This window comes from Ascaphus truei, chromosome 18 (genome assembly GCF_040206685.1).
Source record: "Ascaphus truei isolate aAscTru1 chromosome 18, aAscTru1.hap1, whole genome shotgun sequence".
Lineage (NCBI taxonomy): Eukaryota > Metazoa > Chordata > Amphibia > Anura > Ascaphidae > Ascaphus > Ascaphus truei.
In genome coordinates, this window is record NC_134500.1 from 28,620,399 (window position 1) to 28,634,599 (window position 14,201).

General features: G+C 63.4%; 1 protein-coding gene and 1 long non-coding RNA gene across 9 annotated transcripts in view; one reads left to right on the forward strand and one right to left on the reverse strand.

Annotated features, from left to right (window-relative positions):
• Positions 1 to 12,699, reverse strand: part of CSNK1G1 (casein kinase 1 gamma 1) — a 132,318-nt gene extending 119,619 nt beyond the window's left edge. For 6 of the 8 annotated variants that reach the window (XM_075575983.1, XM_075575981.1, XM_075575980.1 and 3 more), the window contains exon 1: positions 11,781 to 12,698. The gene's annotated coding sequence lies outside the window, so the exon portion shown is untranslated. Of the gene's footprint in view, positions 1 to 11,780 lie in introns of all 8 variants that reach the window. The other 2 variants (XM_075575977.1, XM_075575987.1) reach the window with 2 other exon arrangements.
• LOC142469090 (uncharacterized) overlaps positions 1 to 14,201 on the forward strand; it is a 30,068-nt gene that overhangs the window by 8,112 nt on the left and 7,755 nt on the right. The window lies entirely within an intron of this gene.

Consider the following 14,201-nt stretch of genomic DNA (forward strand, 5'->3'; position numbering starts at 1 on the left):
ATATTTATATTTACCCCAAAACGGTAAAGATACCCCCAAAACAACAAAATAGGTGTTAGACACTAATCAGAAGTCCCGCTGATCAATGAGCATACACCAGAAGCGCCTCTCACAAAAACACACACGATTATAGCAACATACAGGACATGGAGGGGTCGTACGTCTTCCAGGGGACACGGATACAGGCTCCTGTGACTGCCTGGGGGACACAGATACAGGCTCCTGTGACTGCCTGGGGGACACAGATACAGGCTCCTGTGACTGCCTGGGGGACACAGATACAGGCTCCTGTGACTGCCTGGGGGACACGGATACAGGCTCCTGTGACTGCCTGGGGGACACAGATACAGGCTCCTGTGACTGCCTGGGGGGGGGACACAGATACAGGCTCCTGTGACTGCCTGGGTGGGGGTGTGGACGACGACAGATACAGGCTCCTGTGACTGCCTGGGGGTGGGGACGACGACAGATACAGGCTCCTGTGACTGCCTGGGGGTGGGGGGGGGGGGGACAGATACAGGCTCCTGTGACTGCCTGGGGGTGGGGACGACGACAGATACAGGCTCCTGTGACTGCCTGGGGGTGGGGGGGGGGGGGGACAGATACAGGCTCCTGTGACTGCCTGGGGGTGGGGACGACGACAGATACAGGCTCCTGTGACTGCCTGGGGGTGGGGACGACGACAGATACAGGCTCCTGTGACTGCCTGGGGGGTGGGGGGGGACGACAGATACAGGCTCCTGTGACTGCCTGGGGGTGGGGGGGACGACAGATACAGGCTCCTGTGACTGCCTGGGGGAGGGGACGACACGGATACAGGCTCCTGTGACTGCCTAGGGGGGACACGGATACAGGCTCCTGTGACTGCCTGGGGGGGACACGGATACAGGCTCCTGTGACTGCCTGGGGGGGACACGGATACAGGCTCCTGTGACTGCCTAGGGGGGACACGGATACAGGCTCCTGTGACTGCCTGGGGGGGACACGGATACAAGCTCCTGTTACTGCCTGGGGGGGACACGGATACAGGCTCCTGTGACTGACTGGGGGGGACACGGATACAGGCTCCTGTGACTGCCTAGGGGGGACACGGATACAGGCTCCTGTGACTGCCTGGGGACGACGACAGATACAGGCTCCTGTGACTGCCTGGGGGTGGGGACGACGACAGATACAGGCTCCTGTGACTGCCTGGGTGGGGGTGTGGACGACGACAGATACAGGCTCCTGTGACTGCCTGGGGGAGGGGGGGACGACGACAGATACAGGCTCCTGTGACTGCCTGGGGGAGGGGGGGGACGACGACAGATACAGGCTCCTGTGACTGCCTGGAGGTGGGGACGACGACAGATACAGGCTCCTGTGACTGCATGGGGGTGGGGACGACGACAGATACAGGCTCCTGTGACTGCCTGGGGGTGGGGACGATGACAGATACAGGCTCCTGTGACTGCCTGGGGGGTGGGGACGACGACAGATACAGGCTCCTGTGACTGCCTGGGGGTGGGGGGGGGGGGACAGATACAGGCTCCTGTGACTGCCTGGGGGTGGGGGGGACGACGACAGATACAGGCTCCTGTGACTGCCTGGGGGTGGGGGACGACGACAGATACAGGCTCCTGTGACTGCCTGGGGGTGGGGACGACGACAGATACAGGCTCCTGTGACTGCCTGGGGGGGGGGGGGGGGGACACAGATACAGGCTCCTGTGACTGCCTGGGGGTGGGGACGACGACAGATACAGGCTCCTGTGACTGCCTGGGGACGACACGGATACAGGCTCCTGTGACTGCCTGGGGACGACACGGATACAGGCTCCTGTGACTGCCTGGGGGGGACACGGATACAGGCTCCTGTGACTGCCTGGGGGGGACACGGATACAAGCTCCTGTGACTGCCTGGGGGGGACAAGGATACAGGCTCCTGTGACTGCCTGGGGGGGAAACGGATACAGGCTCCTGTGACTGCCTGGGGAGGGACACGGATACAGGCTCCTGTGACTGCCTGGGGGGGACACGGATATAGGCTCCTGTGACTGCCTGGGACACACACGGATATAGGCTCCTGTGACTGCCTGGGGGACACACGGATATAGGCTCCTGTGACTGCCTGGGGGACACATGGATACAGGCTCCTGTGACTGCCTGGGGGGGACACGGATACAGGCTCCTGTGACTGCCTGGGGGGGACACGGATACAGGCTCCTGTGACTGCCTGGGGGGGACACGGATACAGGCTCCTGTGACTGCCTGGGGGGGACACGGATACAGACTCCTGTGACTGCCTGGGGGGACACAGATACAGGCTCTGTGACTGCCTGGGGGGGACACAGATACAGGCTCCTGTGACTGCCTGGGGGGGGACACAGATACAGGCTCCTTTGACTGCCTGGGGGTGACAAAGATACAGGCTCCTGTGACTGCCTGGGGGGACCCGGATACAGGCTCCTGTGACTGCCTGGGGGGGACAAAGATACAGGCTCCTGTGACTGCCTGGGGGGACCCGGATACAGGCTCCTGTGACTGCCTGTGGGGGACACAGATACAGGCTCCCGTGACTGCCTGGGGGGGACACAGAGAGAGAGACCCCTGTGACTGCCGCGGGGGGGGGGGGGGGTACAGGGACAGATACAGACTCCCGTGACTTCCTGGGGAAATCTCATTCTCTTGCACGGCCAATGTCGAAACCTTGATAAGATAAAGCAGAGAGCTAGACACACCCTGTGTAGTGTTTGTATACAGAGCTCGGGGTAATGAGGACGTCTGTCCCACGTTTACTGTTTGAAGACTTGTTTTTATGGACAATGCCCGTCCCAGAGACACAAATTCTAAACGTCACACAGCATGAGAGCCAAACCCTAGTGACATTACCCTGAGATTGTGAACACAGAGGCGCGTTCTTGTTAAAGGGGTCAGTCCCTCCTAGGAGCCAAGTGTACTAATGGCAGTGACAGGGTTAAGGAGTCAGTCCCTCCTAGGAGCAAAGTGTACTAATGGCAGTGACAGGGTTAAGGAGTCAGTCCCTCCTAGGGGCAAAGTGTACTAATGGCAGTGACAGGGTTAAGGGGTCTGGGTCTGATGTCTTCCCCCTATAAGTATGATTAAATCCTTATTAAAGTTATTATAGAAACACAGGGAGCTGAGACTTGGGAGGGGGCTGATTTCCTCGCGCTGCTCCCATGTGTCTGATGTCTGTGTTCAACAAGAGTTTGCACAGGCAAAGCCCCCCTCTCTCCCCCTCCCCTTATCTGTATTGTCTCTCTGATAAGGACCCAAGTAGTCAGGTTTTAAGGATATCCCAGATTCAGCTTCGACTGCTCCACCTGTGCTGAAGCAGGCTCTTCGACTGGGCCTCCTGTGCTGAAGCAGGGATCCCCCTTAAAACCTGACCTGGAGTTGAGAACCCCTGCTTTAAGGCAGGTGTGCAGACAGGATAATCCCCTCGAAGGCCAACAAAATGATTCAACATGATTAAACCCCCCCCCCAAACAGCGGGAGAAGGGGCTGACCTTTAACCCTTTTCGATGACTGTGGCATTAAAGCATAGCAAGACAGGACGGGGTTAACCCCCGGGCCAAGGTTAGGGACGGATTTAGGAAATCCGGCTTGAGGTTAGTTGCCGCTCCTTGTAATTACAGTCGGCTCTCGTGGACGCGTCCTGCGGTTATCACCTCGGGGCGGGGATCGAGAGGCTGATAGCGAGGGGGGGGGGGCAGCTCACCCGAAATTAGAAACGTCAACTCGTTAGGCTGAAAGCAAATATTTGGCTTCTTGTTTCTCTGGAACTTAGAACAGTGGGAGTGCTGGTCAAACAACCGACTTCCCCTTATCCCCCCTTTGTCCTTATCAGAGAGACAATACAGATAAGGGGAGGGGGAGAGAGGGGGCTTTGCCTGTGCAAACTCATGTCGACTACAGAGACATCCGACACAAGGGAGCAGCGCAAGGAAATCAGCCCCCTCCCCAAGTCTCACCTCCCCGTGTTTCTATAATAACTTTAATAAGAATTTAATCATACTTATTGGGGGCAGATTTGAGTAAAAGGTGTCAGTCACCCCTTAACCCTGTCACTGCCAATAGTACACTTTGCTCCTAGGAGGGACTGACCCTTTAACCCTGTCACTGCCATTAGTACACTTTGCTCCTAGGAGGGACTGACCCTTTAACCCTGTCACTGCCATTAGTACACTTAAGGTCACCACGGTGACTCTCCCGCACTGTAGCAGGTTTCCTCGCTAAAGATATCCTGAGAATTGCCACAACTCCTGTACAGTCTGTGCATAAAACATCAACACAATGTTGCACCAACAAAGATGGGTAAGATTTCGCCATCATGAAGAGGGAAACCAACACATTTACACAATAACTGTGTCAGTGCCACTTCCATGCCCTTGTCATATCTCTGCCGTCATCATAGAACCCGCCATCCTCTCAACTATGGAACTGCTGGTTCCAAGTCTGGTTACAGCGGGGAGCGCCGAGCGTCACAGCGGGGAACACAGCGCCGGGCGCCACAGCGGGGAACACAGCGCCGGGCGCCACAGCGGGGAACACAGCGCGCGGCGCCACAGCGGGGAACACAGCGCCGGGCGCCACAGCGGGGAACACAGCGCCGGGCGCCACAGCGGGGAACACAGCGCCGGGCGCCACAGCGGGGAACACAGCGCCGGGCGCCACAGCGGGGAACACAGCGCCGGGCGTCACAGCGGGGAACACAGCGCCGAGCGTCACAGCGGGGAACACAGCGGCCGGGGCGCCACAGCGGGGAACACAGCGCCGGGCGCCACAGCGGGGAACACAGCGCCGGGCGCCACAGCGGGGAACACAGCGCCGGGCGTCACAGCGGGGAACACAGCGCCGGGCGTCACAGCGGGGAACAACAGCGCCGGGCGCCACAGCGGGGAACACAGCGCCGGGCGTCACAGCGGGGGAACACAGCGCCGGGCGTCACAGCGGGGAACACAGCGCCGGGGCGTCACAGCGGGGAACACAGCGCCGGGCGTCACAGCGGGGAACACAGCGCCGGGCGCCACAGCGGGGGAACACAGCGCCGGGCGTCACAGCGGGGAACACAGCGCCGGGCGCCACAGCGGGGAACACAGCGCCGGGCGCCACAGCGGGGAACACAGCGCCGGGCGCCACAGCGGGGAACACAGGCGCCGGGCGTCACAGCGGGGAACACAGCGCCGAGCGTCACAGCGGGGAACACAGCGCCGGGCGCCACAGCGGGGAACACAGCGCCGGGCGCCACAGCGGGGAACACAGCGCCGGGCGCCACACGCGGGGAACACAGCGCCCGGGCGTCACAGCGGGGGGAACACAGCGCCGGGCGTCACAGCGGGGAACACAGCGCCGGGCGTCACAGCGGGGAACACAGCGCCGGGCGTCACAGCGGGGAACACAGCGCCGGGCGTCACAGCGGGGAACACAGCGCCGGGCGCCACAGCGGGGAACACAGCGCCGAGCGTCACAGCGGGGAACACAGCGCCGGGCGTCACAGCGGGGAAACACAGCGCCGGGGCGTCACAGCGGGGGAACACAGCGCCGGGCGTCACAGCGGGGAACACAGCGCCGGGCGCCACAGCGGGGAACACAGCGCCGAGCGTCACAGCCGGGGAACACAGCGCCGAGCGTCACAGCGGGAACACAGCGCCGGGCGCCACAGCGGGGAACACAGCGCCGGGCGCCACAGCGGGGAACACAGCGCCGGGCGTCACAGCGGGGAACACAGCGCCGGGCGTCACAGCGGGGAACACAGCGCCGGGCGTCACAGCGGGGAACACAGCGCCGGGCGTCACAGCGGGGAACACAGCGCCCTGGCGTCACAGCGGGGAACACAGCGCCGGGCGTCACAGCGGGGAAAACAGCGCCGGGCGTCACAGCGGGGAACACAGCGCCGGGGCGTCACAGCGGGGAAACACAGCGCCGGGCGTCACAGTGGGGAACACAGCAGGGAACACAGCGCCGAGCATCACAGCGGGGAACACAGCGCCGAGCGTCACAGCGGGGGAACACAGCGCCGAGCGCCACAGCGGGGAACACAGCGCCGGGCGTCACAGCGGGGAACACAGCGCCGAGCGCCACAGCGGGGACACACCGCCGAGAGTCACAGCGGGGAACACAGCGCCGAGCGTCACAGCGGGGAACACAGCGCCGAGCGTCACAACGGGGAACACAGCGCCGAGCGCCACAGCGGGGAACACAGCGCCGAGCGTCACAGCGGGGGAACACAGCGCCGAGCGTCACAGCGGGGAACACAGCGCCCGAGCGTCACAGCGGGGAACACAGCGCCGGGGCGTCACAGCGGGGAACACAGCGCCGAGCGCCACAGCGGGGAACACAGCGCCGAGCGTCACAGCGGGGAACACAGCGCCGAGCGTCACAGCGGGGAACACAGCGCCGGGCGTCACAGCGGGGAACACAGCGCCGGGCGTCACAGCGGGGGAACACAGCGCCGAGCGTCACAGCGGGGAACACAGCGCCGAGCGTCACAGCGGGGAACACAGCGCCGAGCGCCACAGCGGGGAAACACAGCGCCGAGCGCCACAGCGGGGAACACAGCGCCGGGGCGTCACAGCGGGGGAACACAGCGCCGAGCGTCACAGCGGGGAACACAGCGCCGGGCGTCACAGCGGGGAACACAGCGCCGAGCGTCACAGCGGGGAACACAGCGCCGAGCGTCACAGCGGGGGAACACAGCGCCGGGCGCCACAGCGGGGGAACACAGCGCCGAGCGTCACAGCGGGGAACACAGCGCCGAGCGCCACAGCGGGGAACACAGCGCCGGGCGTCACAGCGGGGAACACAGCGCCGGGCGTCACAGCGGGGAACACAGCGCCGAGCGTCACAGCGGGGAACACAGCGCCGGGCGTCACAGCGGGGAACACAGCGCCGGGCGTCACAGCGGGGAACACAGCGCCGAGCGCCACAGCGGGGAACACAGCGCCGGGCGTCACAGCGGGGAACACAGCGCCGAGCGTCACAGCGGGGAACACAGCGCCGAGCGTCACAGCGGGGAACACAGCGCCGGGCGTCACAGCGGGGAACACAGCGCCGAGCGTCACAGCGGGGAACACAGCGCCGAGCGTCACAGCGGGGAACACAGCGCCGAGCTTCACAGCGGGGAACACAGCGCCGAGCGTCACAGCGGGGAACACAGCAGGGAACACAGCGCCGAGCATCACAGCGGGGAACACAGCGCCGAGCGCCACAGCGGGGAACACAGCGCCGGGCGCCACAGCGGGGAACACAGCGCCGAGCGTCACAGCGGGGAACACAGCGCCGGGCGTCACAGCGGGGAACACAGCGCCGAGCGTCACAGCGGGGAACACAGCGCCGAGCGTCACAGCGGGGAACACAGCGCCGAGCGTCACAGCGGGGAACACAGCGCCGAGCGTCACAGCGGGGAACACAGCGCCGAGCGTCACAGCGGGGAACACAGCGCCGAGCGTCACAGCGGGGAACACAGCGCCGAGCGTCACAGCGGGGAACACAGCGCCGAGCGTCACAGCGGGGAACACAGCGCCGAGCGTCACAGCGGGGAACACAGCGCCGAGCGTCACAGCGGGGAACACAGCGCCGAGCGTCACAGCGGGGAACACAGCGCTGGACAGTTTCTTTGCTGCGAGGTTTTGTGGCAGACATTCTCACCGCAGTGAAATACCGACCCCGTCAAAGGAAATCCTCTACTGTAGGGGGGGGGCAACTTGTCTACAAGGGCCACCAACAGGACAGGTAGTAGGGATATCATGAAAACTTGACCTGTTGGTAACCAATAAGGCCTGGAGTTGGCCCATTGCTCTACAGATAAATTACATTTGTGCTTCCCAGTATTAAAATGAATAGAAAGCAGCCCCCCCCCCCCCCTCATTATACGGTTCTCCCAGGACACAGATAAAAACAAACAAAAAAACACTCTTAGGGTGTCACTGTGAAAGTGCCAATTTGGCCATTAAAATCAAGGGGAGTTTGTGCCCTGATGGGCACTACCAGAGTGTAATGAATAACAACACGCTTATTGTGTACATTAACATGTAAAGACGTGTCCCCGGGCCCCCCCCCCATTGTGCGACCCCCCCCCCCCATTATGCGAACCCCCCCCCCCCCCAACGTGCGACCTCCCGGTTTTTAGCAAAGGAAGGGGGGGGTGACGGGCAGGAGGAAGGTGGGGGGGGTGACGGGCAGGAGGAAGGGGGGGGTGACGGGCAGGAGGAAGGGGGGGGTGACGGGCAGGAGGAAGGGGGGGGTGACGGGCAGGAGGAGGGGGGGGGTGACGGGCAGGAGGAAGGGGGGGGGGTGACGGGCAGGAGGAAGGGGGGGGGTGACGGGCAGGAGGAAGGGGGGGTGACGGGCAGGAGGAAGGGGGGGGGGGTGACGGGCAGGAGGAAGGGGGGGGTGACGGGCAGGAGGAGGGGGGAGGTGACGGGCAGGAGGAAGGGGGGGGTGACGGGCAGGAGGAAGGTGGGGGGGGTGACGGGCAGGAGGAAGGGGGGGGTGACGGGCAGGAGGAAGGGGGGGGGGTGACGGGCAGGAGGAAGGGGGGGGGTGACGGGCAGGAGGAAGGGGGGGTGACGGGCAGGAGGAAGGGGGGGGTGACGGGCAGGAGGAAGGGGGGGGTGACGGGCAGGAGGAAGGGGGGGGGGTGACAGGCAGGAGGAAGGGGGGGTGACAGGCAGGAGGAAGGGGGGGTGACAGGCAGGAGGAAGGGGGGATGACAGGCAGGAGGAAGGGGGGATGACAGGCAGGAGGAAGGGGGGATGACAGGCAGGAGGAAGGGAGGGTGACGGGCAGGAGGAAGGGGGGGTGACGGGCAGGAGGAAGGGGGGGTGACGGGCAGGAGGAAGGGGGGGTGACGGGCAGGAGGAAGGGGGGGTGACGGGCAGGAGGAAGGGGGGGTGACGGGCAGGAGGAAGGGGGGGGTGACGGGCAGGAGGAAGGGGGGGTGACGGGCAGGAGGAAGGGGGGGGTGACGGGCAGGAGGAAGGTGGGGGGGTGACGGGCAGGAGGAAGGTGGGGGGGTGACGGGCAGGAGGAAGGTGGGGGGGTGACGGGCAGGAGGAAGGTGGGGGGGTGACGGGCAGGAGGAAGGGGGGGGTGACGGGCAGGAGGAAGGTGGGGGGGTGACGGGCAGGAGGAAGGGGGGGGGTGACGGGCAGGAGGAAGGGGGGGGGGGGGTGACGGGCAGGAGGAAGGGTGACGGGCAGGAGGAAGGTGGGGGTGACGGGCAGGAGGAAGGGGGGGTGACGGGCAGGAGGAAGGGGGGGGTGACGGGCAGGAGGAAGGGGGGGGTGACGGGCAGGAGGAAGGGGGGGGGTGACGGGCAGGAGGAAGGGGGGGGTGACGGGCGGTACGGGCAGGAGGAAGGGTGGGTGACGGGCAGGAGGAAGGGGGGGGGGGTGACGGGCAGGAGGAAGGTGGGAGGGTGACGGGCAGGAGGAAGGGGGGGTGACGGGCAGGAGGAAGGTGGGGGGGTGACGGGCAGGAGGAAGGTGGGGGGGTGACGGGCAGGAGGAAGGTGGGGGGGTGACGGGCAGGAGGAAGGTGGGGGGGTGACGGGCAGGAGGAAGGGGGGGTGACGGGCAGGAGGAAGGTGGGGGGGTGACGGGCAGGAGGAAGGGGGGGGGGTGACGGGCAGGAGGAAGGGGGGGGGGGGTGACGGGCAGGAGGAAGGGTGACGGGCAGGAGGAAGGTGGGGGTGACGGGCAGGAGGAAGGGGGGGTGACGGGCAGGAGGAAGGGGGGGGGTGACGGGCAGGAGGAAGGGGGGGGTGACGGGCAGGAGGAAGGGGGGGGTGACGGGCAGGAGGAAGGGGGGGGTGACGGGCAGGAGGAAGGGTGGGTGACGGGCAGGAGGAAGGGGGGGGGGGGTGACGGGCAGGAGGAAGGTGGGAGGGTGACGGGCAGGAGGAAGGGGGGGTGACGGGCAGGAGGAAGGGGGGGGTGACGGGCAGGAGGAAGGGGGGGGTGACGGGCAGGAGGAAGGGGGGGTGACGGGCAAGAGGAAGGGGGGGTGACGGGCAGGAGGAAGGGGGGGTGACGGGCAGGAGGAAGGGGGGGGGTGACGGGCAGGAGGAAGGGGGGGGGGTGACGGGCAGGAGGAAGGGGGGGGTGACGGGCAGGAGGAAGGGGGGGGGGGGGTGACGGGCAGGAGGAAGGGGGGGGGGGTGATGGGCAGGAGGAAGGGGGGGTGACGGGCAGGAAGAAGGTGGAGAGGGGGGTGACGGGCAGGAGGAAGGGGGGGGTGACGGGCAGGAGGAAGGTGGGGGGGGTGACGGGCAGGAGGAAGGGGGGGTGACGGGCAGGAGGAAGGGGGGGTGACGGGCAGGAGGAAGGGGGGGTGACGGGCAGGAGGAAGGGGGGGGTGACGGGCAGGAGGAAGGGGGGGGTGACGGGCAGGAGGAAGGGGGGGGTGACGGGCAGGAGGAAGGGGGGGGTGACGGGCAGGAGGAAGGGGGGGGGGTGACGGGCAGGAGGAAGGGGGGGGTGACGGGCAGAAGGAAGCTGGGGGGTGACGGGCAGGAGGAAGCTGGGGGGTGACGGGCAGGAGGAAGCTGGGGGGTGACGGGCAGGAGGAAGCTGGGGGATGACGGGCAGGAGGAAGCTGGGGGGTGACGGGCAGGAGGAAGCTGGGGGGTGACGGGCAGGAGGAAGCTGGGGGGTGACGGGCAGGAAGAAGCTGGGGGTGACGGGCAGGAGGAAGGGGGGGTGACGGGCAGGAGGAAGGGGGGGTGACGGGCAGGAGGAAGGGGGGGTGACGGGCAGGAGGAAGGGGGGGTGACGGGCAGGAGGAAGGGGGGGGTGACGGGCAGGAGGAAGGGAGGCGACGGGGGTGTATGTTTAGAGCAGCCACTCCCCACCTTGATTGCACTGTACCACCCCCCCCGAAAATATTAATTAATAAATCTTATTGCCGTCTAACACTGTGACTAACACGGTGTGACCGATCCCAGGCAGTATCGTATCCTGACACGCTTAATAATCCCCCAAACTGCCCGACTGTGTGTGCAGGCACTATGGGGGGGGAGAGGGGGGTGGCAGTATGGGGGGGGGTGGCAGTATGGGGGGGGGGGTGGCAGTATGGGGGGTATAACTGTCACTGCGGGAGCTTCCAAAGCCCCGCCCCCCAATGCCTTGCTGCTGTAGATGCAAAGCAATGTGGGAAGATTGCGCTGCGAGTGACAGCTATACCTCCACGGTGTCGGCGCTGCGCCTGCGCCTGCCAGTCGCCAGTACAGATTGGAGACCCCTCACGGAGCCCCGCCTCGGAATCACTGCTTTAGGGTATGTACGACTACTCATTCATTAAGCTGCGATGAGGGATCCCATTAAAGTCAACGTGACCCGACCGGCACTATTGCCGTTTCATGAATAATCCCCCACATGAACCGAGTTCATCCTAATTCATTCTGCTGCTGGTTGGCTGTGCCCTGAAACCACTACTCCGCATGTACCCCTCCCGCTACAGAGAACGATCCTTGGATCCGTGGGGAAAATGTGCCCTCGAGGGGGGCGAATCTGAAAGGTTCCATCACCCCCCCCCCCCCCCCGTGACACACCAATATACTCTCCCCTTCACCACCTCTAGGACTGGACACTAGGCGAGATCCATCCAGTAGTAATCTGCACCGTGGCATCCCCTCCTCCCGTCCCTCACATTACACTGGCCCTCTCTATTGTTACAGGCCACACAATGCAAGTCTCCGGGGCTGGGCTGCCACTATATACACGGCTGAGTGACACACAGAGCAAGCGTGGAATTAGCAGGCAATGGGTGGCCTCTCACCTCGATGCGGTCTGCTCCCCTTCCAGCGAAAGGTCTTCTGTGTCGCTCTTGTAATCCTGGGGTGTCACGCTCGCCGCCTGTATCACGCTCCCAAGGTGTGGTCACTTTCTGGGGTCCAGGATGGTCTCACTGACTGGTGTCACCTGATGTTGCAGTCCTACTGACCAGTGTTTCCTGTGACCTGAGGTTACTGTGCCACTGACCGGTGTCTCCTGAGGTTACTGTGCCACTGACCGGTGTCTCCTGAGGTTACAGTCCCACTGACCGATGTCTCCTGTGGTTACAGTCCCACTGACCGGTGTCTCCTGAGGTTACAGTCCTACTGACCGGTGTCCCCTGAGGTTACAGTCCTACTGACCGGTGTCTCCTGAGGTTACAGTCCTACTGACCGGTGTCTCCTGAGCTTACAGTCCTACTGACCGGTGTCTCCCAAGGTTACAGTCCCACTGACCAGTGTCTCCCTGAGACCTTGCGCTGCTTCGTTCCTCGGGGAGATCCTGTAACCAGTGGGTCCCAGCAGCCTGACCTCCCCCCCTCTCCTCCCCGGGTGTCTCTCTCCGACCTCACTGACCGGTCTCTCTCTCCGGCCTCACTGGCCGGTCTCTCTCCTCCCGGGATCTCCGGCCTCACTGTCCGGTCTCTCTCTCCCCCAGGTCTCCCTCTCCTCCCTGGGTGTCTGTCTCCGGCCTCACTGACCGGTCTCTCTCCTCTTTCTCTCTCCGGGTCTCCTCTCTCCCCCAGTCTCCGGCCTCACTGACCGGTCTCTCTCTCCTTCACGGGTGTGTGTGTCTCTCTCTCTCTCCCCCGGGTCTCCGGCCTCACTGACCGGTCTCTCTCTTCCCCGGTCTCCACACACACGGCCGGACCGGAAGCGCTAATGGCGGCGCCGCCCTCCGCTCGCGCACAACAAGGAAAGGGGCGTGGCCCGTGAGAACCCGGCGCGTTGACAGGGGCAGGGCGTGGCCACGTGACGTCACCGGGGCTGCGGCGGAGCGAAGCTGCCGGCAGCCATTTTGAGTCTGGGCAAATCAACCCCAATTTATGGGAGGCGGGGGAGCTTTATGTACTCCGTGTGTGGTGATCACCGACGAAATGGGCAATAACGGGCGCAGTTACCCTTATAACAAGCAGTCCCCCGCCCTCTGAGGGTAGCGCCGCCTAACATTCACCCTACTCCCCCCTCAGGAGTCTCCGCGTTTGCCCATAACCAAGAAGGCGTCCAGGCCTCAACGCGTCACGCGGTTCAAGAAGGCGCTTCTGGGTCACAGGCGCCGCTCTTCTCACACTCCATAGCAACCGCGTTTGTTGCCATGCGGAAGCGTTCTGCGGAAGCGTTCTGCGGGAGCATCCCTGCTGGGCCTCTGGCTCCCCCTGGCGGCGGGTGCTGAGACCTGCAGGCGGCATGTTTATTCAGCCCCTCCCAATATTTCTTGGGCACATGGGTATGCCTTAGTTCTACCAGTGTGGGACCCAGGAGCTTACGCTCCAGTGACGCGCGTTTGGTGTGTTATACAGAGAGATGATCTTGCTAATAAAACACTTGTATTTCTGCATTGGAATACACTGACATATTTTAGATTGTAAGCTCCTTGGCACAGCCAACAACCTCCCTTATTGGCTCAGTATGTCTTAAAGCAGTGTGGGTGGGAAGCAGGGGGTCCCCGGAGCTGACCCGCATTTGTTTCATGGGGGGCCCCCTGCTCCGAGATATGTGGGAAGATGATGATGGTATCTCAATTGTTTATTAAAGGCCCTGTGGGCCAATCGGAAGCCGAAAGGGATGACGTGGCGGCTTCCAATTGGTCCGCTGGACCTTTAACCATTTATGTGCCGGAAGGGCAGCGGCACCAGATTGCCAGTGTGGTGACTCGGAAACGGAAGTCTGCAGATCCATGGGAACGCAGGACACCATGCAACTTGGCAGGGGAAGCACTCCGTGGGCATGACGCAGCGCCAAACTATATCTTCGGTCACCAAAAGGGTGTTCCGCCTGCCTTGCATACTCCTTTCTATAAAGCTGTGCATGAGCTGCTAAGTATAAGGCCTGGTACATTGGGGGGGGGGGGGGGTGATTGAAACTGCGACCTTAAACCTCCCTTTTCTTTCCTCTCTTCCCCGCAAGTCAATATGTGCTGGAGCAGGAAATGATCAGAAAGGCCCCAAAGACATGTAATATTATCTGTTCAATCAATAGTGTTCTGCAGATAGGCCATCTGTCCAGGCGTGTTTCACGTAGGCTGCAAAAATATCATATCCATACGTAGTCTCACAGATGGCCCAACCACAGAAAGTGTTTTTATAAATATATACATATATAAAATATAAATGCAAAGACATTTCAGAAGCTTCAGACAACGCAGAGGTGTGGAGAGATGCATGCTGGGCATTACACAAAGAAGTATGGAGAGATGCATGCTGGGC